Consider the following 10,379-nt stretch of genomic DNA (forward strand, 5'->3'; position numbering starts at 1 on the left):
CAGCCTTTGACATGTAGAATCTTCAAATCACTAAAGTCACTTAGAAACCTCAGTGCCTTCACAAAATCAACACAATTACATGTTTCTTGCAATGAATTTATTGAGCTGATGCAATTAAAACATGGACATTTTCAGTCATCCATAATATATTGCTTGTAATGCCAACTCCCAGTCTCCCAAACAATTCTGTCTGGTGCCACTGGATGGGTGAAACGGGATTCATTCCACCAATTGTCATATTTCTCCAGAGACTGCCGGCAGATGTCACAGAGTTGGTGGTAAAATGCCTGACTGCATTCCTGGGAGACCCCTAGAGATACATCCATTAACCCACACCACTTAGTCTAAGCCAGATTAGCCTAATAACAGCCACTTTCAATTTAACTTGTTTTTTCTGAGTGGCGTCTGCTGTGCTGGCATTTTAATATTTGATTCACATTCAGAGTGCATTCAAATACAGTTTTATGGGTGGATTTAATGTTTTTAGTTCTTGAATATAAATTGTCAAATATTGTCATTTCTGCATGCACAGTAAATGGTTGTAATTGGTCAAATAACTAAAACTATCTCCCTGACACATTTCAAATTAAAGCACTGATGTTGATTTTTTTGTTCCATTCTTTATGGGCCAGAGTAGCCAAGAACAGCTAGATCAAGGTATGCAACCATCCATTACAAAATGGTGAAAGAGTTTATTTGAGCAACTTGAGCAGACATCAAAATAGACTCTAAAACTGTAAAATGGTTTGTTTTGTTAAAGGAAACCAGATAGACCTATATGGAAGCTGTTTGTTTTAAATTGTCCTGGACTGCATTGAATGTACTTTGAGAAAGAAAATAAGAAGTTAAGCCACTCCACATTGTCACTGTGTAAGCCAGGAGGTGACCACAGATTGTGGCCTTCTCATGGAACTGACTTCAGTGAACTCACACTTTTCAACATAAGATGCACCAGATGGTACCATAAGCCTATTGAATCAGTAACAAATTACATTTATAAACATACACAATTGAATGTACTGAAATGCATTATACCCAGCTCTCCGCACGGAAACAAACAAGTGACACCTCCAGGTCTGTAACTGAATAAATGCAAGATGGATACGTTAATACCAAACTGTAGAATATTATAGCCAAAGTCCACAGAGGCAAGCAGGTGGCAAACATTTATATCATTGCACTCATTTATTTTATGTTATTTAGTCTGTGAATGGAAAACTGTAACATTATCACAATACAGGTGCAGCTAAAACAGGCCAGTGTATTGAAAATCTAGGCTACCTCATACACTTGGCTTGCAGCAAACTGAAAAGCACTCAGACTCAGTTAAAAAAAAAAAAAAAAAAAAAAAAAAAAAACAGTGTACGGAATATTGGACAGGCTTCTATTCATCTGAGGTGGTCTCTCCCACACACTCACTCAACTATATCATCCGCTTATGATGACTCAGGCCAACAGGTAGTCGTGGACGATAATAAGCAAATATGGTGCTCTTGCCGAGTGAGAAACCTCCAGGGATCGGAGTGCTGAGCCGTGGTAAGGTTCAAAATGCTTTATGGGGTGTTTTTGCCTCATCTATTATTTAGGGTTTCTTTTGACCAGACAGCCCTTACTTACGTTTGTTTTGTTGGTCAAAGAATTCATTGTGACAGCACTCGCACGGAGGCATTTCTTTACTGAAATAAATTGGCCTGGGATTGCTGCACAAAGTCTGGCCTCTCGACAACAACAACACGAGGGTGCATTTTTGACCTGAGTCTATTTGCATTTGAGCTGTAAATCTTGACCTAGGAAAACTAAATGACAATCAAGCTATAGCAATGCATCTAAATCCAGTCACTAATGTTTATTCACTCATGTCTTGACTTATAAAGAACGAACAAGTATATCATATAGTTATCTCCTAAGACAATATAAATATATGGAGGTGGAGATGAAAAGTGATGAAAGATAAAATTTATGATCTAGGCCCTATCAAAATTGCATTTGGAATTTCTTGCCTGGTGATACACCAATTGATATCCTGGTTGGACATGAATTGATGCAAAGTTAGACTATTTACTGGTTGCAGTTGTCTCAAGATGTTTGAACTTTATTTATACAAAATTGTTCTGTAGTTACCATATTTTTCAGACTATAAGTCGCACTTTTTTTCACGGTTTGGGTGGTCCTGCAACTTACACTTGGTGCGACTTATATATTAAAATTTTCACACTTACAGCTGAGAGAGGCTCTACGCTTGTGTGTCAGTATCTGCTACTCCTGTTACTCTTGTACCACTGTCACTTGGCTCTAGTGTGCATGTCTCCTTCAAGTGTCCTGCTGCAAGTAGCAAAATATGCAGGCAAAAGTGATAATCGAGAAACAGAAAGAAAGTTTAGAGTGAACAAGAAACTTGTGAGGGACTGGCAGAAAGCGGGGATGGAGAACACAGCTTCACGGTAACGGGTGCGCCATGCAGCTTTCCTGGAAGCCATTGGATGGATCCACAAAGCCTGAACTTCAGTGACAACTGAAACCACCCTGTCGGGATTCAGAAAGGCCCAAATAATTCTAACTGGAACTGATGCCAAGTCTGACGACAGCTACGCAAAAGAGGTATCGAAGCGCTCCGTTTACCTCCAGAGGTTGCAGAGTTGCTCAGAAATAACACAGAGGATGAAGAATTCAATGGATTTAGTGATTTGAAGTGAGATGGATTGTTTGGTAAACTTGTTCTGTTCTGTTCTTTATGCTATAGTTATCTGAAGAACTGTTCATATGTGATGTTAACAGTCTGTTGTTCTCTGTTCTATTGTTATTATTATAATTTGCCTTTCAAGAAGAAATGTCAGTACCTGGTCTCTGATTTTATAGTCCAAAAATATGGTATTCAAGAGATAAATAACAATTACATAGCACATTTGGATCAGTTTTGTCTAATGTCAATTTTTTCTTTGAAAACAGCAGTAATTTGCTCTAGTCTCTGCACTGGTATCTAGCTTTTTCAGTTCTGATTTTGGAGCAGATTGGCGCATCCCTACTGTTGACATATTGTCCATTCCTGTTTGAAGATCTACTAGATTACATTATCTAGTAGAAATCAACAGATCAAGCTTAATAGCGAAAGCATTTTCAACAACTCTTACATACAATTTCATAAGAATTACCATATTTTACAGTGAATGACTATTCTGGGTGTGCTGTTACCACTGGGCACATGAACGACTTCTTTGTGAGTGGGGCAGACTGTTAAGGTCAAAGGTCATGCTGTACCTCCGCAGTCCGCCTGGATATGTGCCAGCTCAATGGTGTCATGTTTGAACAATGTCTCAGCTTTCCCCACTCACTCCTGACACTTGGTTAACATAGTAGATGTAAATTTGAACTCAACACCTCATCCTTTTTGAGTGACTTTTTAGGGTATTGGACATTTTTGGTTGGTATCTGTATCAGAACTTTAACACCATAAAGTTGTAACAAAGAAAGTACTATTATTGAAATGGTTATTAAGTCCATTGAAACACAGTTTGAATTGTTTTGTGAAAACACTTAACATTTTATAAGGAGTTTGAAAAGAAAATACAAACAAATTTTACAGCTAAACGCCTTGAAAGTAAAAAAAATATGCACATTCTCATTGCTTTATTTATGACCATAGTGCAGCCAGATGTGTGACGCTGACTACAAAAAATATGGAAAAGGACAAAATGGCAACTCCAAAAAGAAAACCTTGCATTTTGCCAGATGTGTCCATTCTAAAGCAAGGTTAATATCTTTCCCTTACCCCGACAATGGGGACCTGCTGTTGCACTGTACAATGTTAGCTATATGACATTGGAAGACATTGTAAGCTAGCGTTTCCATGTGTTTTTCTGTTGTTCTAAGAGCATGTAAATCAAAGATATAACCTTTTTCCAACAAAGCGCACATTTATGACCAACTCAAAAGTTCATTTCCACCAGACCTGCAGGGGGTAGTCTCTATTCACTGCATTGGAAGGTTCTACTGTGGTTATGATATTGTTTTTATGACCAAAATATCACCATAAAACATCTGGAAGTCATCGCTTTTGCTAATACTGGCGCATTGTGAACAGGTGTATGTCTGCAGCCGTGACCTTTTATCCTTTTTACGTGACCCCTGACCTTTTGTCATGGTTGGAGGCTCTTTGAACCCAGTGACACTGTTGGACACAGATTACAGCGTCTGAACAGCCAAGGTCAGGTTACCGTGGGCTCTACACTTCAAGGCTTCTTAATATCAGCAAAAGAGCTTCAAAGACTGCTTCTTTATTGTCTGTCAAAGATTTTTATCTTTAACCATAGGTAGGAGGACATCTCATTAACAGCACAGAAACCATTTTAAAAAATAACAGACTAGTCAAAGTAAGTGTTGCCTATAGATTCTTGCATCTTTTTTTTTTTTTATCTACATTTCCAATTGGCTTCCACTTTCCTATTATCTTACCATAGCAAGGCCTTGTCTTGATAATATACCTCCAATTTAGTTTTTAAGTCTCTTTTCTGAGTATATGTGTGAACATGAGGGATGGCCAACCAGCTTGTTTAGCTGCACCACAACTATCTCCAAACTCTCCAGAGATGTCTGAAGAATAACAAACACTTCCTGTTTATCCTCGCATCCAGTCAGGACAGTCTGTTCTCAGCTGCCATTCATTCCAACACAAATCTCTGGATATTACAGTGTTATCGAGGAAACACATTTCAAAACAAAATAGGTTTCATAAATTACACATTTGCATTAGTAAGGATTTGTAGTTTTTAAACTTTGACCTATGGACATTTCTCAAATACACGTGCCTTGTGCTCCAGTCACAATGGGAGCTTGTCAGCAGCTCTGATGGGGTGGGAAGAGTCACCCATGTTATTGCACTGAATTATTATACCCCAAAGTAAAGAGGCCTTCTGCCCTCTCCAAGTCCCCCAGCCGAGAAGGGGCTCCCTGTGCTACTCTGGAGTGACTAAACAGTGTACAGTCACATGGCCAGTGCTGTTGTCTGCATGCTATTAGAAAGATATAGACTGAACAGAGTAGGTATTTCCCAACTATGAAAAAATAATAATAATAAAAATGTAAAAAACGCCCACTGAATAACTACTTAAATAAATATTAAGCTCAAGCCGAGTTCTTCATGCTGATTAATTCTCAGTATTTTTTTCTTTTCAACAACAAATAGCTTTCAGTATTGATTTCATAAACAGAAATGAGACACGCTACTAATACATGCCATTTAACACACAAACAGACTTTACTCTAAATCACATGCTTTTACTGACAGGGTTGGCTGTAGACTTTTTAATTAAAAACCCTCAAGTATATAATTGGTGTTTAGACATTACTGAATCTCAATTAAAATTTGACTAACTGCATAGAACCATTTCAACACTTTACATGCAGTGCATTAACAGTAAACAATGCCAATATTTTTTGTAGGGTGTAAACTAAAATATGTGAATTCAAGTCAACGTAAAGATAACAAACAGAAAAAAATATAAGTTAAATGCTTTGGAATCCTGAAAAAACAAACATGTAATTAAGAAAGAAATTTGTTGTCAATAGACCATATGGCTTTCCCTTCTAGTGTACACAGTCTTTGCACCATGCTGTGTGATGCCAATGGGGAGCAGGGTGATGCTTAGAGGGATCATTGTGCGTCGATTACTGTGAGAGGGCCAAACGACAGAGCTGATTGAAGCCAGCTGAGCCCCGGGCGAACTCCTGGAGACGCAGACGCACACCCAGCGCCGTCACTTTGAAATCAATAGGACCAAGAATTTCCTTCGTGGACCATGCACTATGCATTGATTAGTCGAAAAAAGGGGGGCAATGTGTTGAGGCCCTCAAAAATATTTTAAAAAGGCCCTATATTACACAATTGGCTTGTTATAATGTTGTTAGCGCCTCAAAAAAATGTGTGCTTTGTTTCATTCACACATGTTTGAAGAACCCTTTATTATTAGTCTGTCTACATCTCCAAAGCTCAAGCTGTTCCACCTTGTGATGTCATGGTTTTCAATTTAACAACTATCTTTTACTTTTGTTCAGTAGAAATTGACAATTCCAGGGCTGAAATTGTCCAAATTATTCTAGTGAAGGTGTACTGGGTTAAAGATAAAAAATGCGGTGGAGCACTTCCTGTAACACTGCATGACATCATAAGGTGAAACAGAGTGTATTCTACTAAAGAGAAGTTCAGTACTCAACCATAATGTGCAGAATGTGTGTTAAACATGTGAATGTTTACAACATGTGAATGTGAACAAAACACAATTCCAGGTATGTTTTTGAGGAGGAAAAAACATGATAACATTAGATCTGAAAACATCATAATATGGGGTTTTTAATTAGTAAAATGCAGATTAGGATAACAAGTCACTACTAAATCTCAAACTAATACACTAATTTTTGCTACAGTCCATTTAAGTCTTTATAATCCCAGTAATGCAGTTAGTAGACTAATGCAAAGACTCCATCGACCAATTAATCAACTAAACGACTAAAGGCCTACAGCCATAAAAATCAACCCATCCACTTTCAACAGTGACACATAAACACTTCAAAAAACAACAAACAACTTAAAGCTGAATATTTGACAAAGCACATGCACTTTTCTTTGCATTGCTGAGGTCTTTCCACTGATTACATCCACTTCTTTATCATCTTCATCTGGTGCTGTGTTGTGGAAATCATAATTATTCTAATCTTGTTTGGTCCTCACAGAAGTCCCTCTGTGATTGCAATGGCTGCCAACTTGCCAATCACAATAGCACAACATTGACCTCATCTGAACTCAATGAGGAGTGATATTAAATTGCAGTTAAGTATGGCAAGTCAAAACTATTATGCAGCCTACTACTCACTGTGTACCATATCATTTAAATGCAATGCAGATGTTTCCTTTCAAAATCCACTTAGCCTCACAAAAATATTGGTTACTCATGAAGAAAGCTAGTCAGATACAAAGCAGCAGTCCAGACTTTTTTTTCTACATTGCACAGCCAAAACACTGACCAAAACAGACTTTGACCTCTATCGTACCATCAGGGTTAATCACATCTCCGCTAGCTGCATACAATCAGCACACATTGTTTCAATTACAAGCTATTTAAGTTAAATGGCCAGGTCGGGCCTTGTGTTATTGTCCCATTGCATGCCTCGAGCAAAAATATGGGTCAGCATTTTTTTCTTTTCTTCACTGGCTTTTCCTCTCTCCACGTCTTAGTTTCCTATGTAGAACAATGAGTCTGCCCTTTCTGCCTCCCAAGACAACAGGATTAGTGACAAGTGGCATTATTAAGGGAGTAAGTGGCACAGACAAGAGACACACCCTCTCCCCGAAGATGCAGAGAAAGATATGCGGTAAAACTCGCTGACCTCAACGCTCCACTGGGTAACTTTATAGCTAAAAAAAAAAAGCATGTTTTTGGATGACTTATTTCAAAATCAGAATACATTTTATTGCTTTTGTCAGTGAACAAAATTCACACATAGGATCTTGCCTGGAGGGTGTGTGCATATAGCATAAAACATGTTTCACCTATCTCCCGGGAGAATGTTCCTTAGTATGGTTTTTACTTTTTATTTCCATAGAGTTATGCTGGTGACGTGTAATTATAATACCCCCATGACCTCAATTCACTTGAATTCACTTTTGAAATGCCTTTGAGATGAGAAGGAGAAAAGGATCAATGTGCGAACAGGAAAAGCAGCTCATCTACAGGTCTGTTCTCTGCCAAGGTCAACAGCCTCGCACTGGAGTGACAGAGCACCTTCAGGGAGAGACACAGCTGACTCAGCACTGGCCCACATTGTGCTAGCTTCACAGGGGAGCATGGTTAAACAAGGAAACCGGGCCAGGTGGTGCAACTGGACCAAAACCACAACTAAAAATACGCCACACTGAAAGTCTTAGCAAGCAATTTGTATACCAGTATAAAGCAGCAAGTAGGGGTGGGCAATATACCAAAAACACTATGACAGTTTCCTTGGAGCCAGATCACAAGATTACAATTTTTTCAGAATTGATATACACTATCTAAACTTTATATTGCCTTGAAGGGGTAAGTAAAGTCATCTGATTCTTCTGAATTAGGTGGTGTGGGTGGGAAAAGTGTTTGTTTAACCATAGAGCAAGAAAAATTGTGAATCATGATGGCGCTTTTTTTTTTTTCTTCCCCCCCCCATAAAAACACCAAAATAGCATATTGTCACAAGAATGCAATTATGATTCAAAATGTATTGCCATATTGCCAGTCCTGTTTTCAAGAAAAACAATAGGAACTCAAGGCTAATGCCATCCCAAAAGACAAGCTGGTGGCAGACAATCAACCAGAAAAGTCACATAGTGCACAACCACACATTAGTCCTCAAACCAGTGATAATGGCATTGTGGACCTAGCATAATATTATATAACTGTGGACCTATCTAATATTTTAGGGACACTGCTTCTGTGTTTGTCTATCCTTCATGCTAACATATGAAATGTGGGCAATATATCAAATGAGGAGAAACTTGTAATTCCTACCCTTAACATGTCCAAGCGATATTGGTTACAGATTTACAGGTGGTCAGAATGTTATGGCTGACTATATGACATATAAATCAATCACAGCAGGCTCTTTCCCTCCATTCTCTTATATCGAACAAACCCACAGACGTTTTTCCTCTTCCTCCTTGAAAGCGTGCATGGAATGTCAGGAAGCAAAGTTGTGGCTAGTTAGGATTTTGAGGATGAATACTCCCGAGTTATATGAATAGGGTGAATGGGGTCACATACAGTAACTATGTAGTATGGAAACAACATGGTAACTCATTTTACAAGTGTAAAAATCTGCAATCTGAATTAATGTTGAGGAAAGTGAGGCCTCATCCAACGAACTGAAAGATTAAGTATGCACAAGTATTTCCTGTCTCTCAATGCACTGCTCTGCAAACGTGGTTTAGTTTATGTACTGTACAGTCGTCAAGGTAACCTGGCAGCGAATCAGAGCTCTGCACAGGCGGTTCTGGTCCAGGGAAAGGAAAGAGTGAGTGAGAGAAGAAGGAGGTAGTTTAACAAAATGAGACATACTGAAAATGTTATATTAAATCTGTATGTCCTACGCCACAAGCACGAACAGATACAAACCAGTGTGCCATTCCCATGCAGATTTACATGAAGGATTGGTATTATACTGCAAGAAGGTAGAGAAGATGGGATACATAATAATATTTGTACTACTGCATATTCACAGCAATGCTACAGAAGTACTAAAAAGCACTGCAATGTGTCTCATGCTCCCTCAAAGTATCATTACATTTGATCAAAATTATTCAGAATTGCCACAACAATGCTTGATTAAAAAATATTCCATTTCCATTTTCTGTAAAAGTCATCCATCCTTTATTATACCGACCTTCAAACAACTCGAGCTTGCTTATTCTAACCTTCACTAGCATATTTAAGTGATTGCACTGTGTATTCTGGGCTGCATTTTCAATGGGCTGATGTAGATGCATTAGAGGCCTGCACCAGAACTCTGTCAGCCTAATGTGACTAATCCACTCTCCAATGGCACACACAAATGCAATGATGTGGTCAAGGGCATGGGTAACATCAGTCAATACACACACACACAGACACACACACTTGTTTGCCAGCAAGATCATTTCTAGTTTTTGAATATTAAAAGCAAAAAAAAAAAAAAAGGTAGTGGCTGATATGACCAGGCCTGACACTAGGGCTAAGTATCATTAAGATGTTGCCAACAGTTATGATATGATACATATCTTGATACAGTGCAGTTTCATTTCAATACGATATATTTCAAATTGATACAGTTCAGTAAAAAATTCAGTTCAGTAAAAAATAAAGCCAAAATCATGGCTGTGATACTAAAAGCCTCAAGTTAAACAACTTCTTGTGCAAAGTGAATATGAAACACACACATTTTAATCATCAAAACAGTGAATATATTCAAATGTGTCACCTAAAAGGGTGTCCTTCCTCTAAATAAGTTAGTAATACTTAATCACTTAAATATGCTAGTGAAGGTTAGAATAAGCAAGCTCTAGTTGTTTGAAGGTCAGTATAAGAAAGGATGGATGACTTGGAAATCGGATATCTTTTATATATCTTTTAATCAAGCATTGTTGTTGTGGCATTTCTGAATAATTATGATCAAATGTAATAAGTTAAACCACTTCTTGTGCAATTATTGATATGAAACACAAACATTTTTATCATCAAAACAGTGAATATGTCAAATGTGTCACATAAAAGAGTTTCCATCCTCTAAACAAGCAACAAAACTGTAGCACTGTAACAACATAATTTAGTAAAATATACCAAATAATACTCTTAGCGATATATCGATACAGCGGCCCACGATACTGA

Source organism: Boleophthalmus pectinirostris, unplaced genomic scaffold (genome assembly GCF_026225935.1).
Source record: "Boleophthalmus pectinirostris isolate CB_2022bp ecotype Guang Dong unplaced genomic scaffold, ASM2622593v1 HiC_scaffold_10, whole genome shotgun sequence".
In the NCBI taxonomy this organism is placed as follows: domain Eukaryota; kingdom Metazoa; phylum Chordata; class Actinopteri; order Gobiiformes; family Gobiidae; genus Boleophthalmus; species Boleophthalmus pectinirostris.